Source organism: Haemaphysalis longicornis, unplaced genomic scaffold, assembly GCF_048455015.1.
Source record: "Haemaphysalis longicornis isolate Haplotype H1 unplaced genomic scaffold, Haemaphysalis longicornis Haplotype H1 scaffold_6, whole genome shotgun sequence".
In the NCBI taxonomy this organism is placed as follows: Eukaryota; Metazoa; Arthropoda; class Arachnida; order Ixodida; family Ixodidae; genus Haemaphysalis; species Haemaphysalis longicornis.
Window position 1 is genome coordinate 98,862,990 of NW_027526407.1, and position 18,633 is coordinate 98,881,622.

The window sequence follows — 18,633 nt, forward strand, 5'->3', positions numbered from 1 at the left end:
GGTTATTCTATACTAGTGTCGTTTGGGCCAAACACTCTTCTATAAGATAAGGTAGGCCGTGCGGCATTAAAAAGAAAGAAAACATACATGCACTTTGCTTGAAACACGGATAACGCAGCCGACCACCGCCGGGAGGAACAAACGAAACCGATGTACACAAAAAGAAGGCATGGTTTGCGGTAATATAAAGCTTCCGTATTTACATTGGACAATTTCTTGTTAATTTGGTAAAGTATTCCTAAAGGTTGTTTGTGCGTACCTTCTACAAAAGCTTCGTCCATTCGAAGCGTATTTTGCCATCATTCGGAGGTGTCTTTTTCGCCGTTCATTTTTATCATCAATTTACTGGTTGTGTGCGGTTATTTTCCATAAACATTCAGTTACGGCAATTGTGAGGTTAATTTATTGTAATCTAGTACTGAAAAATGTTGAGTTAAATGATGTTCCAATGCGAACTGGCCTCAGCACACCAAGCGCATTTTAATTGCGTAGGAAAAGTTCTAATACAATACAATATGCACGCAAGCACACATACTTGAAGACACACACATAACTTTGCACGCATGATAAACTTGGAGCTTACTGTGCCGACTTACAAGTAGTTTTTAATGTTTCCCTCACCGACGTAAGCGCGCTCTTGTTAATAATGGCTTGATGCCATAAAATTCGCTCTGACAAACAAGAACTCAGCGGACAGCCAGAAAAAAGAGTTCATGAAACGGTGTCGAGACTCCAAGGTGACCGTAGTGTGACCATTTTAGAGATTGCGTAGCTCTGATATATATGGTCATCACCCCACTCGTCTCCTGCGCGGCGTTCTCTAATTGACTGACCAGCGCTCTGCCATATTTGGCCATGATGCTTCGGGGTTTAGGTGCGGGCGTCCGCTCATTGGTGAGCACCTGGCGCGCACTTCAAATGGCCGTTTCTTTGTAATTTTTTTCCTTTTCGTGGGGTTTGATGCATCCCCTCTCCCGGAATGCCCTTGACACATGGAAATTATGGTATATATCTTAGAGCAGGTCCCGCTGCCAGTTAGACCACAGTTGAAGCAGTCTTCTATAGCGGCGTTGTGTTGTTTCATGTAATATCCTTGAATAAAATACTTCGCGAATGTTTGTTTTTTACGCTTGTCTCCGTGCATGCCCGCAAAAAAAAGATGAAAACGAAAAGGGAGGAAGAAGTGCTCCTGATGTGCCCTTGGGGAAACCCATTGTGTAAGTTGGCTTTTCTGCAGCACCGTTTGGATTCAACGCTTTGGATTTTGGACTTTGCCTTCAGACGTCAAATTTATTGCCTTTCAACAAGAAAATTCTCCGCTTCTCTTTCTTTCCATCTTTCACTTCACCTGCAATCATTATAATTTTCGGAGAAAGTTAACTACGTCACAAGGGGAAATAGGAAGCTTCGATCTAAAAGTTGCTTTTTGTTGTCTAAAAAGAACCAGCGTCCCTCGCGTTCTGAAGCCCATGCCTATCCGCCTGCGCCATTCGGACGTGGTCGAAGCAGCTCGGATTTGCATGAGAGACTGCTTCGTGTTTCAATGATCGTTATCTTAAAAAATTCCCCGCATTTCCCCGAGGGGAAGAATGTGAAAGTGCGAATGCACGAGTGGAATTTGCGCGGTTCGGTAATGTTCGCGAAAGAGAGATCACACACACACACACACAACTACAAAGAAAGAAAGGTGCATTTATTCACAGACACCTATTTGTGTTGTCGTTGTACTTGATTGCTAGAGCGGATCTCAGCTTTGGAATTTCGTGTCAGTACTCCTTTAAGCAGGTGCATTAGCCCTTCTCACGCCCGATTCTTGGCCAATCCCCCACGTGGGTATGTGCTATGTCAGCGGCCAGGCAGCGCACGCCCATCTCCCCCCGTTGCCAAGGAAGACGAGGACATTCCTGGCCAATCCCCCACGTGGGTATGTGCCATGTCAGCGGCCAGGCTGCGCGCGCCCATCTCCACGTGCGCGGACATCGCCGGTGGACGCAGGTTCAGGGTCGCTTAAGAAGTGCATTCGCAATTAAAAGGGGGCATTGATTTTTTTTCTTTCTTTCTAGCTGCTTCCCTCTTGGAAACAACAGCTGCAGTGGTGACCATTCTCTACGCGGGCATGCGCGAGGCGTAAAGTGAACACGACGAAGTCGAAAGTTAAGTAGTGCCCGTTACAAGTCTTAAACTTCCCAAGGTACATTATAGCTTGGATTTGCGAACTTCTGAGAGACAGGCAACTGAGTTGTGTAAAATTTAATATTACTTCCTCACCGCGGCCACAGTTTAGGGGTGTACCGCAAGGGGCGGTCTTTTTCCCAGTTGTTTTCAACATACTTCTAAGCGCTATTCCTGTGGGTTTTGGTGTCTCTACACATGTATATGCGGACAATATAGCGTTTTTTGCTTTATCACTTGACATCCAAGCACTTTATGCGTTAATGTAGTCATATCTGAACATTATTGCCCCCTGGTTGAACTGAAGATACAGCTTCCGGAATTCAGAAAAGATAAACTCAGAAATAACGAAGCTCAGCGTGCAAGGCAGGCACAAACCATCTTGAGAAAAAATTTAACAACTCAGCAAAAGGAAACATTTTAATTCAGAGACGAAAGCTGTATGCAGTTTATTCAAAAAGAAAAACAGGAAGCACGGGACGGCAAAAAACTATACTGTGAGAACAGGAGTCACAAATGTATGGCTTCAAAAAATGTCCCCACGCTCTGACAAAACAGACGATGAATGTGGGAGGACTGCCAGCCAGCACTTTCTATAGAACCGAAGCCATATTTTCGCCCCAGCATCTTGTCACTAGGTCTTAGTCGCAGATTCCACACACAATCACTTCAGGCAGACGCGAGGAAGCCGGGCTAGTGTATCAACATGGAACCCCACAGATTCCATGTTCCTTCCCCTAGGCAAAACGTCTGGTAAGCTTGCATAGTTCAGTGCCCCGAATCGAGTTGGTGTCCGGGCGCTGCGCTGGTTGATGACCGTCGGCGTCAACAAGCGTCATTTTCAATTAGGCTTTGTAGTAGAAGTAGTACATGATGATTAGCAGGTCGATGACGACGAGGGTGCCGATGGCCACGTTACACAAACGAATTAACCACCAACCGCGGCTCATCCGCTTCGGGGATGGCATGCCAAGCTCTTCAGCGCCGCCCGCCATTTCTTCTTGTTGTTGTTGTTGTTGTTGTTGTTCCTTTGAATATTGGCGCATACCCAATCAGGGGATCGGCCAAACATCAGTCGTTAATTCGAATGAGATTCAAAGAAAATTAGAAAATTAGAATGATTCAAAGAAAATTATAAAAATTTGGAAGCTTTTCTTTTTCTTGTGTTGGAGGAATTGAGTTTGGAATTTGGTTAATATTGAAACAAAAAAAAAAGGAAATAAGTAAATAAATAATTAAATAAAGAAAAATAAGAAGAGGAAGAAGAAGAAGGAGGGAGAGGAGGAGAATAATAAAAAAAAAATCAGAAATGGATGCTTTTGGAGGGCTCAGGTGAGGATCCAGAACAAGATACGAATTAGGTTGTAAATCTTTTGGAATTTTCAATGAAGCGCAGAAGAGCAGAACAAACATCCCGGCGGCAGTATCCCGTTTCTGAAGCCCCAAATGATAAAAGAGCCGGCACTGATAATACCAACCCCAGGCGATGAAGCGGCACTTCAAGGAGCTGACGTCTGAGGCTTGAAAATCGCCGACATGACAAAAGGAAATGGTCGACAGACTCTTCTTCATTACAGTAACTGCACATGGCAGTCTGCGCCAGACGAGACCTGTGGAGGTATCTGTTCAACTGGGGCACACGACATCGAAGGCTCGTTACAATCGCCTCCAGGTCGCGTGAGGGGCACCAATTCGGATTCCAGGAGAATTTTAGATGAGAAAAATCTCGCATTGACAATAAGACTGATTCGTGCTGCCCTTGCAGCTTCAACAATCTACGGAATCTTACAGCGGCTAATAAAGGCGTTGTCTCAATGACATCGACAACAGGCCCGGAGAGTGCTACCCTTGCCAGTGAATCTGCGGTTTCATTAAAGGTGATTCCCGCGTGCCCAGGGACCCAAAGAAGGTCAATTTCAGTAATATGAGGTGGTAGAAGGGATCGAAACGTCCGTAGAAGAGGTGAGTCTTTCGGAGAAGAAAGGGCTAAACCTACGGATAGGGAATCTGTAATTATAAGTGGAGACGACACCGATATGTCAAGCTTTCGTATTGCCAAGACAATTGCCAAGAATTCCGCATAGAATATAGGGATAAAATCCACCAGACGAACCGAAAAGTACCAATTTAAGGAAGGGGAAACTATACCTATTCCGGATTTTTCATCTCGTTGAGAAGCATCTGTATATATGATAGTACCTTGCTGAATTGAGGCCAAATGATCTTGTAGGATACTATTGAGCAGTCTGGCAGGTAGCATTTTAGCATTTTGGGGAAAGATGTTCCGGAAGTTGACCGTTATCGTATGACCCCTATCAAGAGATGGAAGTACGTTATTGAGCGCAACCCCTAATGGAGACACCAAGCTTTGTGCTACAGTAACTTGCGGTCGATAGGACCTGGGCCACTGGGCCGCCAAAAACACAGCTGGTTCATCTACAAAGATAAATTGTGCCCTGTTAACCCCCGCGCCATAGGCTCTCAGGAAAGTATCCACAGTGAGTATTCTAAATCGGTGTATCAGAGGAGGAACTCGGGCTTCCAAATAAAGTAACGCATTAGATGCATTTTTAGGTAGCCCTAAACAGCAGCGAAGAGCCTGGCGTTCCAGGAGAACTAGGCGATGGAGCTTATACGTAGCAGCACCCGAGAATAGAACACACCCGAACTCTAAAATAGGCCGCACGTACATACGGTATATCATCAGAAGAGATTCACGGCGCATTCCCCTTTTTCTATGGCTGAGGCGCCTCAACATGCCAACAGCACGTGCTCCTTTAGTAGCTATACGCTCTATATGTGGACTCCAGTCAAGTTGGCTGGTGTATACTACCCCAAGGTATTTTAAAGAATCAACCTGGGGTATGATGTGCTGACGGTAACAGAGAGTGATATTAAAGGAAAAAGTGGACTGAAAAGCTAGCACAGAGCATTTGCTGGCATTTATTGTGAGAGAAATGCTATCTAACCAGGAATCTAAAGAATTCAGATATGACTGCATTAATACATACAGTTCGTGTATGTCAGAAGCTGACGCGAAAAACGCGATATCGTCGGCATAAACATAAGTCTGGACACCCGAAACCACAGGGACCGAGCTTAACAGGATATTAAAAAGAACCGGCGAAAGGACAGCTCCCTGTGGTACACCTCTTTTCTGTGAGTGCCGAGAGGAACAAATGTTACCCCTCACACACCAGAACTGCCTGTCCTTTAGGAATTCACGCAGCCATGCTATAATGTATCTAGGGAAATTTAATTTCTGCAAGCGAGACATTAACACAGGGTACTCCACGCTGTCGTATGCTTTTGCTATATCCAAGGTCACTAGAGCCGCAACCTGTTTATATCGACGGGCAAGTTTTATACGACTTTCAAGGTCGATGTGGGCACTCCAAATAGAACAACCTGGGCGAAATCCAATTTGACTTGGGCTGAGGATATTATACTCAGACAAAAATTCCATAATTCGGTGAAGTAAAATCCGCTCAATTAGTTTTACTACGTTCGAAGTCAGAGAGATAGGCCTGATATTATCAATAGCGAGGCCCTGACCAACAGTCTTCGGTATAGGAAGTATTTTAGCTATCCGCCACACATCGGGAATCCATGCATTCCTGAGAGAATAATTAATCATACTCAGCATGTCATCCGGTGCATGATCGTATAGTAGTTTTAACATTTCAGTAGTAATGTGATCCGGACCAGGGGCCGCTGCTGGCATTTTTGACATAGCATCAAAAAGCTCTGCATGCGTAATTTCTGTGAAGTCCTCTACCACTATAGGTGGAGGAGGCGAGGTAGCTAGAGCAGACGAAAAACGAATTTGCAGACCCCTAGCAATCAACTCTAGAGACTCGGAGATTTCATTGGAAGATAACACTATAGAGTCTAAATTATCAGATTGGGGAACCGCTTTCCTAGACCGAAGAAATCGAAAAAGGGCCCGCTTATTAGTGGGTTCAGAAAGAATTGAGCAGCGGTGACAGTCATAGGCCTGTTTGGCATTAGAAACTGCTCGTTTGAACATCGCGGAATGATACTTATAATTGCTCCAGTTCAGCGGGCAATGGTTATAGCAAAGCTTCTTCCAGGCTGCCTTCCTGCGTCTGAAGTTGCGTGTACATTCTTCATTCCACCAGGGGCTAGGTGACACAGCTCGCTTAGACCGTACTTCAAATAACGAGGACTGCGCCGAAGTGGTTAGGGCAGCACAAAGACCCGTCGCCCGTTCAGTTGTGTCTTCTGCAGGCAGAGAAGATACGGCCTCCTTCAGAGAGATTTGGAATTTCTTATAATCTACAAAAGTGCAACTTCGCCGGACGAGAGAGCGAACAGGGCACTGAATCTCAAACAATATTGGAATGTGGTCACTGCTAGTCCCGCTGTCAACAGTAGACCATGAAGAAACTTTAACACCCCTAGAACAAATAGTTAAATCTAAAACAGATCGAGTTATTCCCTGTATGTAAGTAGGAGAACCTGAATTTATACATGCCAAATTGTTGTCCGTAATCCAATCTAACAAGCGAAGACCGCAGGAATCCGTTCGATAGCCCCAAGAAATATGATGGGAATTAAAGTCTCCCGCAACAACGACGGGAGGTACAGCCGCAGCAAGAGCGAGATCTAGGGGTTCCGAATCAATAACCCCAAGTGGAAAGTAAACGTTCGCCAAAGAGAAAGGAAGACATCCAGGGAGTCTGATCTCCAATACCAAAATTTCACAATCTGATCTTCGAAGCTGGAAGCATACTTTGGTCTTATGAGCGAATTTTGTTGAAACTAGAATCAAAACGCCGCCCCCTCGTGAAAGTCTGTCTAGTCTGAACGTGTGGTAATTACATAAGCTAAAGCTTTGGTTGCTATTGAGCCAGGTTTCCTGAAGCAAAATTAGATCTGGATTGAACTGGGAGCTCAGACAAAGCAAGTCCGCGAATCCGGCTGTAACAGATCTGCAGTTCCATTGGAGTACTTTAAGGGACCCTATGACTCGGGGAGACCAGCCGCTGCAACTGCAGCGTCTAATATGCTTTCTTTGATCACTGTTCGCGGTTTATTTTTCTTGTTCTTTGGTTTCGGTTGAGTATCTAGGGACCCAGTACCTGGGGAGCCCGATCGTTTACTGGAGTGAGAGATTGAACCCAGAGGCCAACTTTGAAATTCCATGTCCGAATCTGAAGTGGGGGAAGCCGGAGGTAAGCACTCCGAGCCAGTTTTGGGATAAGACGAGGAGCCTGCATCTGAACAAGGAAGCTGCGCGGGTTCATCTCTTGGAGGCGTGACAACCGGTACTTCGTTAGCGGAGCTGGGGGCAGAACACTCTGCTGGCGGTAACGAAATGTCCGCAATAGAGGACACCTGTGGAATGCTATTTGGAGGAGAGTTGTAAGTGGCCGGAGCCAGCGGCAGGAATGGCGCCATCTGAGCCACTACTGTCCGGGACACACACTCCGTGATGCTAGCTGTTAACTGAGTCACCACTGAGGACACCACTTTCTCTACAGCCGCTGCTATAAGCGAAGCAAAAGCTGGATCAGCTAGCGAAGGCTGTTGAACCTTGGACACCGCTTTTTCAACTGCCGCACCGATGGCGTTCAACACAGCGGGCTCGGTCAGCGATGAAGTTTGTTTGGCGGCTATTCCAGCGTAGCCATGCGCCCTTTCTTTAAAAATGCCGAACGCTTCCTTACGTGAGCAGCGGCGCTTTTCTATGATATCAAGCACTTGGGCTTCTTGAGCCCTCACAGGACAATTGGAGTAATCTGCTGGATGACCAGCGCCACACAAACAGCATTTGACGTTCTCAGAGGAGCACGAGTCGGCAGAATGGCTGTCACCGCACGAACGACAGCGGGTAGACGATTTGCACGCCTTTGCAGTGTGGCCAAAACGCCAGCAACTGAGACACTGAAGAGGCCGAGGAGAGAGGCGCTCGACTCGGTAAACCAGAGGCCAAGCTTTAATCTCAGTGGGGCATGAGGAGCCCACAAATGTGGCGATCACGGACTCTGTTGGGACCCTGTTGCTCTCCACAACGCGGCTGCAACGGTACACTGATGTCACTCCTGCCACCGCAAACTCTTCGAGAATCTCATGCGGAGTCATCTGGACATCGACACCGCGAATAATGCCCTTCACGCATGCCAAGTGGGGGGGAACAAATGCACTCACCTGATGAGAAGCGAATGTTGTGCATTTGAGGAGGTCTGCCACACAGGTCTCATCTGATGACTTACAGAGGATGCCGCCCTTTCCAAACGGCCGAACCTCGGATATTTGATCAAACCTCTCGGTAACAGCCCGAAGCGCCGCCTGCACGATCCGGGGGTTCTTTAACCGGATGGCTCCGCCGCTCACTGGGACCAGAGCTACCGGGATGCAAGTCACTCCACTGCGCTTTAGAGTCTCCACCGGCAAGTCCTGAGGTCGAATGGAGGCCGCCCAGGGGGAACTCCCCCAGCCCGGCGAGTCACGAGACATCCCTGCGCAGCTAAGTGCACCTGGAAGGCAACACAGAGAAGCGACAAACGACCAAAGAAACAAAAACCGCCTGACGGTTGGCCGATCACCTGCAGCGCCAAACCTCTAGGGCGAAACTACGTCCTAGCAAGCAACCACGCCATTTCTTCCCTTTCGTCTTCGTCTTCTTCGACTTACGCCTCGCGCATGATCACGTGAAGCGTAGGCCACTACTTGAGCCGTTGTTTCCAAGGCACAAATACGACATGCCTATTCCAAGTAAGAGCAGAACGGTCACTGTCGGTTACACCTGGCACCATCTAGTGTCTAAATTTAAACATTGCACCAATATTTCTTTAGAGCTTTATTTTGCTGCTGAGCATAAATAAGTGGTTACGAGTTTATGATGATGAATTTTGATAAGAATAGCATGAAAATGGTAGCTACGCGGATGAAGTCTAGGAGGGTACGATGAGATGGGGCCCATGTATCCATGCGTTGTCTCCGGATGCGTCGTCAACGAGTAGGCCCGTCTCCGTAAGACGTCGTTTTGTCGGACGCATTTCTAGGCAAGGCCAGAGCAAGTGGTGTAGTACGTTGGCTATTGCATCGCGGGGGTGACGAACTGGTAATTGGATAATTTGCAAAAGAATCTCGGAAGTGAGGACATTGGCAAATCACGGCCGGACTTCAGGCTGCTCCCACTAGACTCCTGCTAAGCGCAACCCCCTCGGCTCTGGTAAGACCCGAGGGGACGGTGACAGCACACGGCAGAACGAGAGCACGTGTGCGACGCCGGAAGTGTTTCTTTCTGGTCAGCAGGAGGGTGGCATCATCAAGCTCTAGCGGGAAGCCTGAGGTGAAACCGAGGTTGCTAGGCGGGCTGCTGCATCTGCCTTGTGAGTAGGTCACGCGGAAATCATTCAATAGGGATCTTGTAAGCAATTCGTAACACGAGGTGGTCAATACTTTGAGCCAGCATGGGGCTGCGGCGAACTAACAGAAATAGGCGCACGTCTTGAAGGACATCGGCGTGGACTGCGATGCGCGCCATGAGCTGCAAAGTGATTCTGGTTAGAGCCAGCAGAGCCTCGCTAAAGGAGGCTATGCGTATGCGAAGCACCTGCGAGAGCACGTAAGCTATTAATTGTGGCGCTGAATACAAAATGCAGATTTCAATTTTCCAGCTTCGCGACGTTGAAGAACAGGTTCATCCAACGAGTTAGGTTTGGGGTGTTCCTGTCTAGCAGCTATAGGGTTGATGCGTGGGAAGGCCGTAATTGCTACCATAGCCATTGCTCTCATTGTATTCGTCGACAACATTCCATCGATGGGAATAGGCGTGGTCACGAATGTGTTTAGTGATTCCAGTCGATCCTAGAGCGTTATCGTAAAACGCTGCAACTGAGCAGAGCGCACGAAGCGCGGTTGTAAAACTGATATCGCTATTTGTCGCGCCAAGTGTGAGCTGGACCCACCAGCTTTGGAAGCCATACGGCGTACAACTGCTAGCGTATGAGAAGCTTGATGTTTGATGAGAAGCTTGATGAGAAGCTTGATGAGCAAGTCAAGCTGTCGCGGTTCCTGAATGGCGTATCTCCAACCACATGACTTTGATTGTTGGGCTCTCTCGCAATGGTTGCCCGGCCAATTAAAGGCGGATGGGCTAAGCAGCAAGCTTCTGGCGACCGAAAGAAACCAAGAAGAACGTTTATTTAAGCCCAAACTGGTAGAAGCAAAGGGCGGCAGGGAGGTAACCTGGCCTTCACAAATAAATGGCGGCCATTAGCCCGTGTGCCCAAGCGGTATATTGCGCCAGTTAAACGAGTAGTCGCTGTACGTCGGGGCGATAGCTAAGCAAGGCGGCCTCTCATTTCTCTGGAGTCGGGACGTTTAGGCGGCCCCAGCGGTTTGCAACGGAAGTGTATGTTGCTTTACTCGTTGAAAGTTGAAGGCCCACCCAAGAGGACAAGACTACGGTGACATCTAGGGGTGATTGCACGGAAGTCCCTCGGTCATAGTGAGTGGTGAACACGGTGATGTCATCGGCAGAAATGCGAAACATGCACTACATCGTGAAGGCACCATGTGAGTGGAATCGAGGTCATATAAAATAATGTAGGAAGCAATATCGACCTTTGCGGAGCAACACGTACACGAAAGAAGGACTCAACAGCTTCTCTGTGAATGCGTATGACAAATGTCCTGTTTTGAAGGAATGACTGGACAAACTCCCGCGTCTGCCGCATGGGAAGGTGCAGCATATCAGTGGAGTCCTGGATAGCAGCGTTACCGATTTTGTCATAGACTTTTTTGAATGCCCATTGCTAGGGTGCTCCATACACCATTACTTCGGGTTGACCACAATGTTGATGCTGCGAAAACACTAAGACGGTCCTCCGTGCCAAGTAATGGGCGGAAGCCGATTTGCGCGGGGTGGTAATACTCATGCTGTTCAAGCCCCCGCGACCAGGGAGTGGCTAGCATTTTATTTACGAGCCAGCAATCTGCCGCAATAAAAAATATTGCCCGAAGGGTGTCTAGTACCATCGGTGGCTTGCCAGATTTGGGTATGGGACAACATGTGCTGCTTTCCAGATGCCAGGAATGACGACACTATGCGATGCCTCGTTAACTGAATCGAGGAACTGAGCGAGCACATCACTGCTTGAATACGTGAAGGTCCGTAGGCGACAGCGTCTGGACCAGGCGGAGTTTCCCGCTGAGCACAGTCTAATGACGCAGCAATTCTGCCATCGTAAAAGCCGCGCCAAACTTCGGCGTTAGAAGGGAATGGAGGCTTGTCCACGTGTTCACGGGGAACTTTTTCAAGGCAAGATATTTTGGGCATGTGTCACATGAAAGAAGGGGAAAAACTTTCTGGCCGCTTCCTTGGCGAAATCTTCTGGACATTGCCAGGCGGCAAACCAAGCATGCGCCACCGGATCCTGAGGTCGTCGTCCACGTTCAATCGCCCGGATTGTTTTCCAGAGAGAGGCACGGCAGTTCTTCGAAGAAATCCCCTCACACCGAGTGTGCCACAGACGACGCGACAGGTCCCTTCCGTACCGGCTTGCTTTGCTGTTAAGAACTGCATGCACCGGGGGCTTCAAGGGTAGCCGGATTACGAGAGGCTGCTAGACCTCGTTGCCTGCGAGGTGCCCACAGATAAAGGAGGCCAATATGGGTCGCAGGCCGATTCACGTCCACCCATGTGGTAGCAGTGGCAAAGTTAAGCACATTTACTATCGTGTCGGCAAGTTGTGTTGCCGTCTCCGCAGTTGGGGCAGCAAAACTGTCCCAAAGCACGACGTAGCCGGCGGGTCCGCGACTGGTGTAGTCCTATGATGGTGGTGTGATGATTACTCCCCCACAAGTCGGGGTCCATGTTCCATAAAGGAGTGGCTCACCACAATTACCAAGAAAGGCGCGGTGTATAAGGCGCTCCGCGAGAATACTGGACCAAACGTATGGCTGCGCAGGCTGCTTCAGCAGCACAAAGTATGCGTTCGCCATCTCGTCCCGCACACGCCTGCCACGGAGATTTCGTACGGGGTAACGCCACACGGAATGAGGAGCACTAAAGTCTCCAACCACCAAAATTGGGCACGATGACGAATAGCCAATAGCCAGCTCAAATTAATACGTGAGGGAGAGCCACCTGCTGCCCGGGCGTAGCAAGAAACGACAAGCACTGCTGCCCTTGTAAATAGATCTGCATTTGCCAATACCTCCTGACACGTGCTGCACCACATTGTCAGGGAAAGTTAAATTTGGAGGTAACACGCCGCCCATACTTTACGCCAATCCCGGAGGCGCCCCAGTGTGCTCACATGATTGACCATAGAGTGGGAGACATGAGCACTGAAACCCGACATAGCAGGATCAGCGTTTGTTTCTTGAATAAACAGAGCCGATACGTACAGGTTGCTATTGCCGATACGAGTATTTAGTTCACCAGTCTTGACAAGCTCTTGCAGTTCCACTGTAAGATACCGACTACAAGAGATCAACTTCTAGATTGGACTGGCGCTTTCGCCTCTGCGGCCCAAACAATAAAGAAAAAATACGTTTGTGGCCCAGCGAGCACTGTCGCTACTTCCAACGCTTACGTCTGGGGTACGAGTCCCAGAAATTCTTTTTTTTTTCTTTTCGGGGATATTTTATGTAACAAATGGGGGTAAATTCGCAGAAGTGGCGCGAAGACTGGGAAAACGGAAATGCTGGCGGCGCCGTTAAGCGTATTCTTGGTTCCGCTAAGTTTATGCCTGGTTATTATTTCAAACCCGGCCAAGTTTTCTGTGTAGTTGTGCTTCGATACTCGGCCAAATCTTTTGCGTCGTGTCATCGTCAGCCCCAGAAGGTAGTCTTGCCAAAAGGCTTTGTGGTGAAGCTCCAAGAGTAGCGAAGGGAGCAGCGCCACGAGCATTCGCTCAAAATATTGGAAATCCTTCCCAGGCCCCCGTTAGGTTGGAGCGGTGTAGCGTGTGGGACACTAATTAAGAAATTGATTGAAGTTATCGATTTTCGGAGTTTTGGCTTCTCTCGTTCTGGCAATAATTTTTTTCTTCGCAACGTAAAACCTGCAGTTCTTGTCGCAACAAGCGATACGACGAGCCACCCCTCCACGAGTTTCAAAAGACGTGCTTGCACATGTCTTATAGCGTCTTCGACAGCTGGCGCCACAAGCCCCGCCCGAGCGTGGCAAGCAAAAATCTACGGTGAAGTGGTGCCAGTGCGCGCAATGACATCATCGCTTTGCGAGGAATCGCTGCGAACGATCGCTGGAACGACTACGCTCATCTAGCTCACACTTGGGATTCAAGACCTGGGACTTTGTGAGGTTACCTTAAGCATCAGATGTATAATACCGCCGCCTAACGTTTATTTTTATGGTGCCGGTTTCACCCCTTCAGCTATTCGTGCTGCTTGCGGGTAAAGCGGGAGAATTGACAATTTTGTCTTGTAATAATGAAGTGTTTCCTTCATAAACGCGATCTAGCCACACCAATTCAACGTCTTGCCCATCCTGTCATCTATTACCCTTTCCATCGTATCCACATCCTTGGGGATTTGACACGGGAAGGTAATAGATTTCAGAGACCAGACACCTGTTTCTCTAAGCCGTTCATAAAACTGGTCATTCCCATATTATCCTAACGATGACATCAACCTATAGGTCATTAATTCTATAATGGATTTCAGTAGCCCTTTCGGCTATCTAATCGTAATCTGATTTTGTGTACCTATGGCGTGGGCGTGTTAGCCGTTAACCTAACGGGCAAAGGCTGAGGAGGAGTCCAGAAGTCAAGCAATGGTTACCTACAGGGAGATATGGAGGTATTATCGAGAGGATAGGCACACTTCCTGCCCCGCACCCCGAACTCATCCGGGAGTATCGAGTAATCTATAGAAAGTTCTACTCGGCATCCTTCCCTCACCCTCGCTTGCTGATTGGCATTTTTTCCAGGCAGTACGAAATGACCTGTACATGACAGGAGAGTGCCACTTCAGCCCAAAACACCCGCCCCCATCAGCGTTTTCTCGACTTAGAACCCCACTCTTACCCCAGGTGATGGGAGACCTTGCTGCCCATTCGCGCCTGGAGGATCAGGCACGGTTGTTGACCAGGGGCCAGGTGGCGAAGGCAGCATATGAAATCTGACTCTTATCCGGCGCGTTTCGCACTGAAATGCTCTGGATTAAAAGTGCTTCCTTCTCCTCCTCCAAAAAGCTATCCGGTTCTTGGCCAATCCCCTATGTGGGTATGAGTAGCAGTGAAGGAGTAACAAATCTGCAACCGAATCTAGATAAGTGGACGGGGGCCATTATCATAGAAACTTGCAAAATTGGTGGCATCACTGAACCGGGGAAAACTGCTTTGGCGTTAGAATCATTCTAACCTGTCAGACTAACAGATTGTATATTTAAAGTCGAGGAGAAAATGATCAATGAACGATTAACTTATTAACGCGTTCTGCGACACCTGGCGGGAGCCCGTTGGGGAACCTCTACCGATGTGCAACTGAAACTTCACGGGGCTCTTGTGAGGTGCGCTGTCGGATACTCTTTGCGAGTTCTGAATTGTTTATCATCTTCTGTAGAGAAGAAACTCACCCAGTTATTAGTGAGAAGTCTTCGAGTGTGCTTGGGTGTTCCTACCTACGTCCCCTTGTGCTGGAAGAAGCACGAGAGTCTCCTATTGTATGTCTGCGGCTAAAAAAAATAACTCTGCACCTGTTCAGAATATTGAGTCGACATACTTACAACCTACTAGCAGACGCAATATTCAAGCGAACTGGTTCCCGGATATACGCCATGCTGAAAGACTACCATGCACTCCTTCCTAGATTCCCACGTTGTCGTGACCCTAGACCTCCCTGGCTTCTTCCGCAGCCTAACGTTACTGCTGCAATAGCCGGCATCGACAAGAAGGTCAATGTTCTTTTCCCTGGTGCATTTATACAACACGTATGTGGACAAGCTGCATGTTTACGCGGATGGATATTGCAATGCACGTAGCTCCGCTTCCACGTACGCAGTGCCTGCATTAGGTGTGGAGCATATGTTCCCATTGTCACTCACAACATTCTTGACAACTGCTGAACTCGGTGCCATTGTAGAGGCTGTCAGGTTTATTGCCCCAAGCCAGCAAAGTACTAGTTGGGTTGTCTGGTTGGACCGTGAGTCAGCTATTCTGCTCCTATCAAATGTTCAGGACAGAAACGAGTACCGAATAATGGTTCTTACGATTGCTGACCATCTTCTAACAGCCCCTGATAAAATGCATGTCATAGATTTCTAATGGGTACCCAGCCACAGTGGCCTTAAAGGAAATGAGAGAGCCTACAGACTCGTTAAACAGCGGCACGGCGACGGTGACGAACTCACCGTTCCTGCCCTCGCTGATGATATAAGCAGTATCATACGGAAACTGGGTGAGCAACGGTCCGCAGAGGCGTGATTTAATGACGACACGAAGCGGTTATTGCTGTACGCAATAGAGCCATCCTTACAGTCCCGTTTGAATGTGAAGCTGTCACGAAACGTAGAAACTCTGCTTCACCGTATGTGAATCGGTGTGTCTTATACAAAGTTGTTTCTGTTCGGAAGTCACTGTGAAAACTCACCATCATCCGCATTCGGAGCGCCCGAGGAAGATGTTCCCCACGTCATTTTAGACTGCTGAGAATATTGCCGGCAAACACGTTACCTCTACAACAAACTGCCATTAGATAACTATCATTTGATGTGTTGAGAATCTTTACTGGGACCATAGCCTGATGCGGGTCTGCAAAATAATGTTGTTCGTGCTTTATATGTGTTTTTACCTCCACAGGAATAGCCTCAAAGCATTAGGTGGCGTAATAGCTTTTTACCACGAATCCGGGTACACCAACCCCGGAGGGCATTTTATAGGCAACTATTAGAACCCACGGAAATTCTCGTGCGGAACTGGATGGCCTTGTAGTGGAAGCGGAAGACCACATAAGAAGAAATCGAGAGGCGAAACCATCTGCAGTAAGTCTACTGCCCGAGCGAATCGGCGAATTTTATGCGGAGTTTGAGAAAGTGGACGACGCGATTTTTGAGGAGACACCAGACGACTCGCTAGAGGGTGAGAAGTTAAACGCCGGACACTACCGCTACAAGGATGTCCCCTTTACGGCTTAGTCTACGTTTAAAGATGCAGGAATGCCGGTCTTCGATGCCATGCCCGGCGACCGTTCATCCAATACCAACAGGCAAGCGCACATCCCTACCAGCAGACCATCCGCTACAGGACTTCGACGAATGGAAATCAACTCGGGTGGCCTTTGGCGCTAATTCGAGTCCTGTAATTTCAACGGCTACTTTGAACCACAAGATTCAATCTGTGGTAAACTGGTACCCAACGACAGCCCGACTACCCTGACACTCCACGTGTATGAAGGATCACCTTATTGCAGCAGAGCCAACTAATGAAGCGATCAGGATACACAAGAATGGTATCTCCCGCGAACTTTTCATGAACATTTGTAAATCGGCCGAGCCAGGACATTGCTGCCATTCCCAAGTTCCAGCATAGAATGACTTCACAGGAAAAATCCCTATACTCGCCTCTTGGAACCCTAAATGTGCTAAGCCGTCTTCGGTATCAGCGATTCGACACACTTTCGTTCAAGCTCCAAACATCATGCACTAAATCGAGGAGTCAAGGAAAACTGAAAATATTTTTGAGCGAAAGTCTAGAAAGTTAGCCGAGTCGTTGAAACACAAACGCAAAAAGAAAGAGCCAGCCAGAACAGGTGATGCCGAGGTCAAAGTGAGGATTAAAAGTAAAATTGTTGCGCTGCAGACACGGAACAAAGCAGAAGGAATGACGCCAAAACGTCCATGGAGGAAAACACAGAGAAAAGGCAGAAAATCCACGCCCTCCCCGAAGGTCCGACACATGCAAGAAAATTTTTCCGTTTGCAACAACTTTCAGTGGTTTAGGTTTAGAAACCTTTCCTGCTCCTGCCTTCTTGAATCGACTCTGGCTTCGAAAACACTGTGGTCCAATTGAAAGAAGCAACAGGTCAGGCAGTGGAAACACCGATGGCGGAGGAAGCGCTCTCTGGACGGCGGACGACTGGTGCACGGGAATCTCAAATTCAGCCAAGAAAAAGGAACTTATTGAAGGACAGCATCGCTCTAGTGGGCGAAAAACGGTGTCCAAAAGACCTGCGGTCCTCAGTGACGCCGCGATAAGAAGAGTCGATCGATGGACGAGACGGAGTCTCAGGACTTGCTCTCTACGTTTTTCCTGCGGCAGTATAGTCAAACGTCCCGTACTCCACACTTCGGAAGCCATGGACGTAGCGTCATTTGTCGGCGGGGGAGACTTGTGACTTCCTCGTCTTCACAGCCTCTAGCAGACGACGCTGATCATATTAATTCCATTCTGCTGTTCACGAGCTGTCGCATGCTCACGTGGCTGCGGCGGCTCGCGCCCTTTTTCTAGTAGTTACCATTAAAGCCTCATCCCACCAAGACATGTCGCTCCGCTTCATGAGCATCGCGCCGCAGCTGGAAGACCCAGAGGTCCAACGAGCATAGATGGAGGTGAACCTCCAAACTGTGCTCCAATTCAAAGCGACACCTAGTCTACAGAGGTAAAATTGCTTATACCATAATTGCTTCAAAGGGGAAAATACTTGTGCGCACATTCTGCGAGAAACTGATGCCTTTATTGTTTTTGTGCAGTCAACGAAATGGCCACCGCCGTAAAAAAGTCAGAAAAAATTCACAGGGAATTAAGTCATCCTACGCGTGGAACGCACTATTCTACAATGTTTGCGTTTGAAATCGACGGCTTTGCAAATTTCTAAAGCGGACACATAACCCCCCAAAAGTATTATTTCTCCCCAATCCCCCAAGTGGGTAGGTTCGCAAATCCCCTAACTGGCCGCCTACGTTTCCAGCGGCAAATAAAGCGTTGTTGTCGTTATTGTTCTTCTTTTCTTCTTGGTACATGCCCACTTGGGGGCGGTAGGAAAGGGGGCTGGCCTAGAATCGAAAGGGTAGAGAATGTAATGTGGGGTATTCTGGTTGTTCTATGGACAAAGTTTATTAAGAAGAGAGAGAAAGGAAGTCAGACTAAAACACTTGAGCAATCCTTGGCTGTCTGTTCCGTCTTCACATAGTTGAAATATGATTAGGAAGCGCAAACGTTGTAGGAAAGTGCGCGCCGCCTTACACCTGAACCCAATGACGCGGACTTTCCTACAACCGGCGCGATCTTCTTGATCAACTGCTAGAATGTAATGGCTGCTCGGCTTCTGAGATCTATTAAAGAAAAAAAAAGAGTATGTAGCCGACCGGATCGGGTGGCGCCTTTAACACTTATGTTTACGAGTTGAGCTTGAACAATTCTGCATATCCTTATTGGCAACATCTTGTTTAAGATCAGTTCTACGCAGTCTTTTCGCAAATAAAAATGGCTTAGTGTATTTTATGGCAATCCAAGCTGTTAGA